Source organism: Schistocerca piceifrons, chromosome 1 (genome assembly GCF_021461385.2).
Source record: "Schistocerca piceifrons isolate TAMUIC-IGC-003096 chromosome 1, iqSchPice1.1, whole genome shotgun sequence".
NCBI lineage: Eukaryota > Metazoa > Arthropoda > Insecta > Orthoptera > Acrididae > Schistocerca > Schistocerca piceifrons.
This window is the reverse complement of record NC_060138.1, coordinates 578,733,233-578,745,483: the sequence shown is the minus strand read 5'-3', so window position 1 is coordinate 578,745,483 and position 12,251 is coordinate 578,733,233. Positions and strand designations below refer to the sequence as shown.

The window sequence follows — 12,251 nt, the reverse complement described above, 5'->3', positions numbered from 1 at the left end:
AAAAATCGCCTCCTACAAGAATCTCCATGAGAAGATCTTCTGTTGAATCTGTTTTCGGATCTGCTAGCGTAATCTTACGGGCATCCGGTAAACTCTTTATATGTTGTGGAACTGAAGGCTGGTGAGAAATAACGTGAGTACTTTCGAAGGCAGTAAGTGGCACTGAAGAATTCTGCCAAAGCCCTTTCATATTAAACTGAACAAGCCTGCGGTGGCGTGGACGTGTAGGGTTTTATTCAAAGGAACAAACGGTTAGTTCTTGTCGGTCTACCGTTTGCTGTTTCAGATCATCAATCAGCAATTTTGCTATGAAGCTGGACTGACTACCTGCATCCAGTAGACATCGCGTTATCCTGCTCAGTCCTGTAGGTCCTGAGACGCATACTTGGGCTGTCTGAAGGTACGTGTATCCGTGGGAAGTGACCGATACCTTTCCCAAGGAAGTAATGTTTGTCTGACCCGCAGGACCCATAATATCCTTTCATTCCTCACAAATGGACTTATGATGCAGTTTTTTACAGTTAACACACTGAGCCTTTTCTTTCTTTTTGCAATTTGACACTTTGTGCCCACTTTGAAGACAAAGAAAGCATCTGTTTGCTAGTTTCAATTTATCTATTCGATCGTTAACGCGTACGATCTTCTTACAGTCTTGCACCCAATGACCGCAAGATTTGCAAAAGACGCAGAGTGTTTTCTTTACGCTGGTATCCTTCAGAGTCGATCTTTTAGATTTCGCGTGTACGTGAAGTGTGGACGCTTTGGGAAGGTTATTAGAAGTGCTGGAAAATTCACTGCGTATCTTCTGCATGGTAAGCACCCCGTCGGCTTCCTCGTTCAGAAACTCCATCAGTTGCAAAATGTCCCCTTCGGATATTCCCGTACGCTTGGTGTGAATTATCCAGCGGCGGCATATGTCATCCGGAAAAGTGCGTAAAATTTTCGGCGCGAGGACTCGGCCGTATCTGTTCACGTCTTCCCCAAGTTTTCGGAGAGCTTGAATACGTCGCTGGCATTCAATTAATGTTGAATTAAGTTCCTCTGGGGTGGACAGCTGAATTGGTTTTATGGGCTTGAATTATTCGATCCTTGTTGCCATAACACGCTCGGAGAATCCTCTTCGTCTCTGCGTACGTCTCGGCCGTCACCGCAATACCGTCCACTAAATGCTTTGGTTCTCCCGAGAGATAGCCGCGAAGAAAGATGTGTTTATTAATTGTAGCTACCGTCGGATCATTGTCAACCGACTGCTCAAACTGCTCCCAGAATCGTGCCCATGTCTCGAGATCGCCTGAAAAAGGCTCAACCGAGCGAGGTGGCACAGTGGTTAGACACTGGACTCGCATTCGGGAGGACGACGGTTCAATCCCGTGTCCGGGCATCCTGATTTAGGTTTTCCATGATTTCCTTAAATTGCTCCTGGCGAATGCCGGGATGGTTCCTTTCAAAGGGCACGGCCGACTTCCTTCCCCGTCCTTTCCTAATCCGATGAGACCGATGACCTCGCTGTTTGGTCTCCTTCCCCAAAACTAGCCAACCAACCAATCAAAAAGGCTCAACCTTGATCGGCGGAAGTTTTACTGAAGCTGTGGGAACACTCATTGTTACAGATTGTACCGGCGGATTGTCGGGAATCTTTATGTCTGCTACTGATTTCGCAAGCTGTTTCTCTATTTCGTGAGACAATCGAGAAATTGTGAGTTTCGCGGTGTCTATATAATCTTCGCATTTAAGAACGTCTTCTTCGTATTCGTCATCATCTAACAACTCGTGAATATCCTCATCTAATTTAACGAGGCGGTTCAGAACACTTCCCAATCTGTCATTGTAATATTTATAATCCGCGATTTCCGATGTGTCTGACAACCTTGCAACTTCCGCTACAAGTCGTGTAATGTTTGCTCTTTCTCTCATACATTTTCTCTTTAGAGAGTGTAATTGTGCTTCTGGTTTGTGGTTCTGCATGTCCACTCTGTCCGATTACTCGAAAGTTTAAAGCAGTGTCGGCTAGCGATCAGCTGGTCCTAGTAAGACGTTATCTTTGGATTGCTAGTCGAAGTAGTTCAATTGATGGTCACTAGATGACAGCACTAGTAATAAACAACCAACAGGCGTAGCATAGGTTCTGATAATTCGTTAAAGTGCTAATCGAACAGCTACAATAGCAGTACACAGCGGCAATAATGCTATCAGTTGCCTTTACAAATGGCACTACAAAACATGTTGCGTGATAATTCAATTGAACTTAACTGTGTATGCAGGTGGTTGTTGTCGAAGGGCTTGTAGCGTGGTGTGACAAATCGTTGCAGTAAGCCCCCTCGTAGTATTGCCGCGTGACGTGCGTCCAGAATACGTGTTTCACGACGACAATCGTGGAAATTGCCTCCCAGGTTTCGGCACCAAATTCTTATGTCGTGAATCACAGTAGAGAGCAATTAGCAGTCTAACAACACTTTATTACATAGTCACAGAACATACAATACAACAAGTCAAAGATAAATTGTCCTAAGAGTAAACAAACAGTCTCTCACTTGCCCGAAGTACATCACTGTGTGACAACAGTGGCAGAGGGATGCAAATAAACAGAGTGGTAGATGAGAAAGGGGAGGAGATGGCAGGACAGAGGGGATGGAAACTGTTGGGTGGAGGGTGTGGAGACAGTATGTTGGCATGGGTTGAGACCAGGATAGTTACAGGAGTGGAGACTGTTGTAAGGATAACTCCCATCCACACTGTTCAGAAAAACTGGTGGTGGAGTGAAGGATCCAGATTGCTTGGGTGGTGAAGCAGGCATTTAAATCAAGTGTGTTATGTTCAGGTGTGTGTTGTGCCACAGGGTGGTGTACTCTGCTCTTAGCCTCAGTTTATCTGTGGCCGTTCATCCTGATGAGCAGCTGGTTGGTACATACCAATATAGAAAGCTGTGCAGTCATTACAGCAGAGCTGGCGAATGACATGGCTGCTTTCACTGGTGGCCCGGCCTCTGATAGGATAGGATGAACCAGTGACAGGACTGGAATAGGAAGTATGGGATGGGTGGATGGGCAGGTTTTGCACTTGGGTCTTCCACAGAGATATGATACTTCTGGCAAGGGGTTGGGATTGGGAGTGGCATAGGAATGGACTACGACGATGTGGAGAGTGGGTGGATGAAGGAACACCACTTTAGGAGGGGTGGGAAGTATCTCAGGTAGGATGTCCCTCATTTCAGGGCACGATGATAGGTAATCAAAGCCCTGGCGAAGGAGGTGGTTCAGCTGTTCCAGTCCAGGGTGTTACCGGGTGATGAAGGGGACACTCCTTTGTGGCTGGTTCTTGGGGCAGGTGGGAGGATTGAGGGTGTGAGGATAAATGGCATGGGAGATCTGTTTGCAACTAGGTCTGGGAGCTAGTGCCTGTCTGTGAAGACCTTGGTGAGGCCCTCAGCATACGTGTACATAGGTGTACAAGTTAGAGATAAAGGATAGTCTAAGAAAATATGTGATACAGACATTTGTCACAGCAGAAGCCAGTATCACACGGCTGGGGCCCGTTGTTTGCCACATACATGATGCACAACGAGTGCATCCCCCTGAAGCAGTGCAAAATGTAGCTTATCATGAAATTTCAAGTAAACAAAATAGTATGTACTAGTCATCAGTGAAGTTTGTTTGTCTCTATAATTTCAGTTGTTTTACATTCCTAAGCCCGTAAAGCTTCCTAAATTTTCAGCAGAGAAGTCTGTATGCATTTGGATATGGATTTTCCTAAGTTCAAATGGCCCAATGTATATGTCAAAAACTTTCTCAATCTCACTGTTTATAAACTTTGACATGGCATGGGTCTTAGTAAACATGAGGCCTCCAATCTTGAACTGTGTTGGTTTCTCTCTGTTTTCTTTTACTTTAGTATTGTTCCATGGTATTCTTAACTAAGTCTTATCTCTCAGCTGCAGAAATACTCTTACATGACAGAAATTCAACTAATTCATTGATAATGTAGGCAGATTTATCGTATAAAATTTCATATGGGGAAAAACCAGTTGAGGTGTGTTGTAAACTCTTTATTACACATTCAAAGCAACCAATGTAATCTGTCCACTTTGAGCGCTCTTTGCTGCAGTAAGTTCAGCACAAACAGCGTATCTCCCTCATATGTCTCTTAGTAGGAATACAAGATAAGGAATAAATAGAAATAAGTATGTGTTTTATGTAATTATCATCAGTAAAATGCTAGCAGACTTCTGACTTAGATTGACTCCTATTATCAGAAAGAATAGTTTTGGAAATACCAACAGTGTGACAATAGTCTTGTGTAATTGTGGATATACTTTTTCTACCAGTAGCTTTCTTCAAAGGAAAATGTTAAATGAATTTAGAAAATAAGTCTATCATGACAAATATATAACAGTATCTTCCTTTTGTGTCTTGCAATTGACCATATATATCCATACCAACTGGGTCCATCTGTTTGTTAGGAATTCCACTTTGCAAATAACCTCTACATGTTTGGTTGTTAACTTTGAGGAAATATCTGGGCACTTATTACAGACGTCAGAGATTCACTCGCCTGGCAGTATTATGGAAGTAAACACTTTCTTGAATTTTCTGTTTGTATTTCTGTGAACCACAGTAACCAAAGCATTCCTGTGTGTGCTTAATGAGTATGTCAGTGTACTGCTCAGGCCAACAAACTTTCCATCTGTCACTATCTGTATCTGTAGAATAACATACCTATGTAAATTTGATGATAAGCAGGGATGGCTAGAGGATAAATGTAAGGATGTAGAGGCATATTTCACTAGGAGTAAGATAGAAACTGCCTACAGGAAAATTAAAGAGACCTTTGGAGAAAAGAGAACCACTTGCATGAATATCAACAGCTCAGATGGAAACCCACTTCTGAGTAAAGAAGGTAAAGAAGAACGGTGGAAGTAGTACATAGAGGGTCTATACAAGGGCAATGGTCTTGAGGACAATATTATGGAAATGAAAGAGGATGTAGATGAAGATGAAATGCGAGATAGGATACTGCGTGAAGAGTTTGACAGAGCACTGAAAGACCCAAGTCGAAACAAGGCCCCAGGAGTGGACGACTTTCCATTAGAACTACTGACAGCCTTGGGAAAGCCAGCCCTGACAAAACCCTACCATCTGGTGAGCAAGATGTATGAGACAGGTGATATACCCTCAGACTTCAAGAAGAAATAATAATTCCAATCCCAAAGAAAGCAGGTGTTGACAGAACTGAAAATTTGACAGATGTGAAAATTACTGAACTATCAGTAATAAGTCACAGCTGCAAAATACTGAAGCAAATTCTTTACAGACGAATGGAAAAACTGGTAGAAGTTGACCTGAGGGAAGATCATTTTGGATTCCGTGGAAATGTTGGAACACGTGAGGCAATACTAACCCTACGACTTTTCTTAGAAAATAGATTAAGGAAAGGCAAACCTACGTTTCTAGCATTTGTAGATTTAGAGAAAGCTTTTGACAATGTTGACTGGAATACCCACTTTCAAATTCTGAAGGTGGCAGTGGTAAAATACAGAAACCAGATGGCATGAAAGGGAAGTAGGGGTTGGGAAGGGAGTGATACAGGGTTGTAGCCTATCCCTGGTGTTATTCAATCTGTATATTGAGCAAGCAGTAAAGGAAACAAAAGAAAAATTTGGAGTAGGAATTAAAATCCATTGAGAAGAATTAAAAACTCTGAGGTCTGCTGATGACATTGTAATTCTGTCAGAGACAGCAACGGACCTGGAAGAGCAGCTGAACATAATGGACGGTGTCTTGAAAGGAGGATATAAGATGAACATCAACAAAAGCAAAATGAGGATAATGGAATGCAGTCAAATTAAATCGGGTGATGCTGAGGAAATTAGATTAGGAAATGAGATGCTTAAAGTAGTAAATGATTTTTGATATTTGGGGAGCAAAATGACTGATGATGGTCGAAGTAGAGAGGCTATAAAATGTAGACTGGCAATGGCAAGGAAAGCATTTCTGAAGAAGAGAAATTTGTTAACATCGAGTATAGATTTAAGTGTCAGGAAGTTGTTTCTGAAAGTATTTGTATGGAGTGTAGCTATGTATGGAAGTGAAACATGGATGATAAATAGTTTGGACAAGAAGAAAATAGAAGCTTTCGAAATGTGGTGCTACAGAAGAATAATGAAGATTAGATGGGTAGATCACATAACTAATGAGGAGGTATTGAATAGAATTGGGGAGAAGAGAGATTTGTGACACAACTTGACTAGGAGAATGGATCGCTTGGTAGGACATATTCTGAGGCATCAAGGGATCACCAATTTAGTATTGGAGGGTAGTGTGGAGGGTAAAAATCGTAGAGGGAGACCAAGAGATGAATACACTAAGCAGATTCAGAAGGATGTAGGTTGCAGTAGGTACTGGGAGATGAAGAAGCTTGCACAGGATAGAGTAGCATGTAGAGCTGCATCAAACCAGTGTCTGGACTGAAGACGACGACGACAACAACAACAACAACATTTGCACTTCCTCATAACCTTTCTTCCCCAAGTAACTTTTAACTAATTTCCTATGATCATTGTGATTTTGGTTTCTCCTCAATTGATTGCAAACACTCCTACTATCTTTCTCGTCTTTCACTCCTTCACATACATAATTTTGAAATTTGTCTCTTGATTTCTATTTCCATGTTAAGCACCATCCTCCCCTGGTTACTTAGACATAGGATCAGCAATAACATTCTCTTTTCCTTTAGTATACTCCACTGTGTAACCAAACTGTTTTAGGTAAACTGCCCACCTGTAGATATTGTGATTTTGATTTGATTTGATTTCATTTCATTTTGACACGGAAGTTAAAACAGCTTTGGTCTAACCTGCCACTGCCCACACCAAAACCAAGTTTATTGTGTGGTATCGCTCCCTTTACCCCTTTTTTTTCCCCCAATTTCTTCAGGTCTACTTGACTCGAAGGTTCTGTATCTTTTGCTATCCAGTGCCATGCATTCAAAGATTAGGTGTGATGTGGTTTCTTCACCCTCATCACAGGTCCTACATTTAGGGTCTTCTGTTATACCCATTGCGTGCAGATGTTTTTTGAAATTCCCGTGGCTGGTAATCAGTCCAATCCCAGGATTACAGAGCTTCTTTTAAATCATGGCTTGGGCATCATTACCTTACCATGCTTTTGTTTATGGACCTTGGTCCAATATTCTACATGCTGTTTCCTAAGCCAGTTCTGTAGTTCTAGTTTGATCATAGCCTTGGTGATTGTCAGGACAGGTTCCGGTCCAATGAATGGAGTCGTTGCCCCCGTCCTGGCCAGTCTATCAGCTTGTTCATTGCCACAGATCCCTGAATGGCCAGGGACCCACACTAGTTTACTCTATTGCTTCTCGCTAGCTCCACCAGAGCCCTGTGGCATCTGCAACAGTCTTAGATCTCGTTGCAGGAGCTGCCAGTGATTTCAGGGCAGCCCAGCTGTCTGAATAGATGCAGATGCTACAGTCCTTTAGCACCTACACATTTTCTCCTCCACACATACCCTGATTGCAGTAATTTTGGCTTGGAATACGGAGGCCAGTTTTCCTAGAGAGATGATGCCCTCTAATCTTGGCTGAACCCCGTGCACCCCTGCCCCAATGCCTCGGTCTGATTTCAACCCATCAGTGAACCAAACAGTGTCTCCCATATGGTGTCAAACTGTTTTTCCCCACTGCTCCCCGCTTCTAATTATTATATTGTAAGGCTTGTTGAAGCAGTCGGGAGTCACCCGGCATTTCCCCAGCCATTCCTATATTTACCTCACTCACTATCTTAGTGTGTGATTCTGGATATCCCACCGAGATCTAGTTTTTACCAGTTTTAAGTTTGTATGCCTCAGCTGCTGCCTCCATCTTGACCCAAAGGTTTAGTGGAAGCATGTCCAGCATGGCTTCCATCACAGCAGTTGGTGTGGTGCTAATTCCACCTGTTATGGCTATGCAGGCCAGTCTCTGCACCTTAGCAAGCTCCTTAGCTGCAGCTCGCTGTTCTACCTTCTTCCACCACACTATGTCCCCATAGGAAATCCTAGGTCTAACCACTGTGGTGTATATCCAGTGCATACCCCTGGGGCTTAGGCCCCAGTTTTTACCACAAGCCCTTCTGGTACTCACTAGAGTACTTTTCGCCTTGGAGCAGATGCTCATAATGTGAGGGATCCATGTTAATTTTCCATCTAAGGTTACCACTAGACATTTCACTGTCCTCTTCACAGGTAGAGTTTCATTGAAGAGCTTAAGATTCCAACTTGAGTGTTGGATATGCCTCTTCATGAATGGCACCACAAGAGTCTTCTTAGGATTAACCCCTAGATCCTGTTTAATGCACCAGTCTTGCACAATGTCCAATCCTCCTTGTGCCATATTTCTATCTTTGTCAGTAAATTTGCCAAGTATTATTATGACAAGGTCATCTGCGTATCCTTGGCAGAAACATTGTCTGGAATTTAATTCCTCAGTGAGTTCGTTCACCACTAGATTCCATAGTAAAGGGGACAGAACTACTCCTTGTGGGCAACCTCTAGTGGTGTTAATTACCATCTCTTCATTCATCATGGTAGTCTATACCTTCCTTCCACTAAGCGTGTCTCTGGTCCACCTACATATATTGGTCCCTACGTCATGCACTGCTGCTGCCCTTACCATTGAATCAAAGGTCATGTTACTGAAGGCCCCCTTGATGTCCAGGAAGATACAGAGGGCTATTTCTTGGAAGTGAAGTGCTTTCTCCACCCTCCCGAAGAGTTGATGGAAAGCTGTCTCACATGATTTACCTGGGTGATATGCGTGTTGGTTTGAATTTAGAGGAGCTTCAATTAGCCTTCTCTCCCCAACACATGCATTAACCAGTTTTTCCAATGTTTTGAGAATGGATGAGGACAGACTGATTGGTCTCATATCCTGGGCCTTGGTATGATCAATTCTCCCTGTCTTTGGAATGAAGACAACCTTCACTGCACTCAAAGCACTGGGAATGATTTCCATTGCTAGGCTAACCCTGACTCTTCTGAGATTTTCTCCTGCCTGTTGCAGGAGAGCTGGAAAGATTCCTTCTGGGCCAGGTGACTTGAATGGTTGGGATGTTCCCACCACCCATTGGATTTAATTGAAGTCCGCACACTCCTTGACTGACTCTCAGTCCTCTCTTCGAGTGCCTGAGAACCATTGTCTCTCCAGGATCACATTCTGGTCTGTGTTGTCCGGCAGAGCTTATTGAGGAAAGTGAGTTTTGAGGAGCAGTTCCAGTGTATCATGTGCTATCTTTGTATATTCCCCATCCTCCTTCCTCAACATACCTCCTGGATTGGTTGGTACTCTAATGAGGATTCTATGAAGTCTGGCTTGAGCAGCTGTGCTCATCACTTCTTCACAGAGTGCCTTCCAGGAACCCTATTTTGCTTGTCTGATTGCAAGGTTGTAGTTGACAAGGGCCTCACGATATTTTGCCCATTGTCCTTTAGGTCTCGCAATATTAAACAATCTCCGTACCTGTTTTCTTGGCATTTCCAAGTCGTTATTCCACCAAGGCACACTCCTATTTGTGCATTTCTTGGTGATTGTCCACCTGTCCTGATGTGAAGTCACTATGGCAGAGGTAACAGCCTCTGCTACTTCCTCAAATTCCACAGGATTCCTTATTAAGGTTTTAATTTCTGATAAGCCTAAATCAGGGTCCCTCCTATATGTCTCCCAGTCTGTTTTCCTGGGATTCCTATAGGTCATGGTCTGTCTGATTCCCATTTCAACCTTGAATTTAATGTTCATATGGTTCGATGAGGATGGCTCTAACGCCACATGCCATTGTTTGACATAGCTGCCCATCATCATGGAACGAAAGGTTATGTCAGTTACTTCTTCCCTTCTGCTATTCCTGAATGTAGGTTCATTGCCCCTATTCAGGACCTCCAAGTTGTCAGCTAAAAGAAATTAAAGGAGGTACTCCCTTACTGTTGGTGTCCTTGCTGCCCCACACTAGATTGTGGGCGTTGGCATCACATCCCACAAACAGTTGGTCACCTTGCTGATGGCAAGCTACTACCAGTCTCCTTACCTCCAAAGGAGGAGGAGCGCTGTCTTCATAAGGAAGGTATGCTGAGGCCAAAACAATTTCCCTTGTGATACCTTCCTCACATTGCTGCATTCTAATGGTCACTAGGCCCCTGGAGCAGAAAGCCATCATTGGCATGAAAGAAATTCCATTTCATACATAGATGCATGTTCTGGAGTTTCTTAGATTTCTAGCATAAATCAGCTTATCTCCAGTGCCACCGAGGCCCAGTATGCCCCCTTTATGTAAGTAGGGTTCTTGTATCATGGCCATGTCCACTTCCTGCCTCCCCAGGCAGCGGCTCAGGGCAGCAGAAGCCCTTTACTGTGCTGCAGATTAATCTACAGCACCTCCAGTCTCCGTCTTGCTGCCATCATTGCCTTCAAGGCCTTTGATACACCTGACGGTGACCTGCGAGAACCCTAAAAACAATTTTAGGTCCTGCTCTCACTTCGCCTTCAGGGACTTCTTTCCGACTTCCACAACCAGGTTTCGTCCTCCTGGCACAACCTTCTGGTTGATCACTCTCCATTCTTCTCTCGAGGCTTTTGGGTTCTGGGCCCCTATTTTCTTGAACAGAGTCTTAGGGAAGACATCCTTAAGGATCTTTGGTACCCATATTGATACCTTTGCAGGCTTAGAAGCTCTGCTGCCATCTTGACCAGCAAGCTTCGCATCTTTCCACGGGGATATCATGGGCACCTTGCCCTTAAGCCATTCCACCATGTGCACCCCCTGACAGAAGAAAAATGAGGGCACCATGATCTAGTTACACCCTCCTGAAGTTGGGTCCTGGACCAGTGTCCCCCCTCCCCCCCCCCCCCCCCAACCCCCCAGTCCTTTCAAAGAGGGCCATCTGTACAAGTTCCTCCTACTGTGATGTGATTACTACCAGTGGATAGCTGTCCTGGATAACTGCTATCTTAAAAACCAAGACTGCAGTACTATAGGTCTGTTTCCCTAATTCTTGTCTCGTTATTTTTGGGCTCGCTTATCCAGCGAGGAGGGAGTTCTAGATTCCTCCCTTATCCTCTTGCTGCCTGTCTTTGACATTGTGGGGGTCTGCGTATCCCCTTCAACCTGAGACAGTTTTTTCTTGGGAGGCTTAGGTTCAAGCCCCTTTAATTCCCTCCACTTGTCTGTAGGAAGCCATTCTTTCCCTTCCTTTTTTCTCTTCCCTGCGTAGTTTCCTCCTCTGGACCCCAGAAAAGGCTTTAAGCTTGATCTGGTCCACCTTCTCGGTTACAGTTCCCATTTCTGGGTCAGATCTAGACCCTGATTCAGTAGTGGGAACATCTTCCATCAGCCCCAACCCTGATGTTTGGGTGTCTGACGTCTCAGTTTACCCCTCAGTTTGTTTTAATTTACTTTCTTTAGTCATGTCCATATTGGTACCATGAGATTTGGGGATCTACACGGTCCACACCACAAATATCCCGCACAGTGTAAGGCTACTTACTCAGGGAGGTCGCCCGGTATCCCTGAGGCTCTGTTTGCGACACATCTTCCCATGTGCCACGCAGCCCTCAGCACGGCTCGCATCACACCTTGGATTGGGAAAGGGAATTGGGTAAGAACTAGGAGTGAATAGGGAAGATGGGACATTGTGGAACACTCTTAGTCTGATCCATCAGCTGAGGCCTTTCTGGCAGTAGGTCCTCTACCTTCGGCATAGCCCTCAGCTTCATTCAGATACGCAAGCCTCTCCACCTGTATGGACAGTGCTTCGTCAAGGTGGTGTCCCCCAGAGAGGTATTCTGATAATACAGCTTACATTCTTGAATATAACTTGTGGCTTTATGATCTGAAAAACTGTAACTTTATGAGAAAGTAAATAATTCCTGAATTTCTTAAACCCCCATACTATTACTATCCTTTTCTGTGATTATGTAATTCTTCTCATGTTTCTGTAATGTTCTGCTTGTGAATGCAACTGAATGGTGACCTGTAACCCCATTTTCTACCTTTTCCTGAAACAAGTGGGCACCCAAGCGTGAATCACTGCTATCATCCTTAAACAGAATGCCAAAGAAAGATCTGGTTTCTGTAGAATTTCATTCTTACCAAGTTGTTCTTTATCTTATCAAAGACAATTGGCATTCCCCCTCTCCATTCCTACATATTATTCTTTTTCAACAGATTGTTTAAGCAAGGCGCATTTGAAGCTTGAGTTATGATGTACTTTCTG

The 12,251-nt window shown here is 43.9% G+C and overlaps 1 protein-coding gene across 1 annotated transcript in view; it reads left to right on the top strand.

The window, feature by feature from the left end:
- Positions 1-12,251, top strand: part of LOC124802405 (charged multivesicular body protein 7) — a 216,973-nt gene that overhangs the window by 185,748 nt on the left and 18,974 nt on the right. The gene's annotated exons all lie outside the window — the stretch shown is intronic.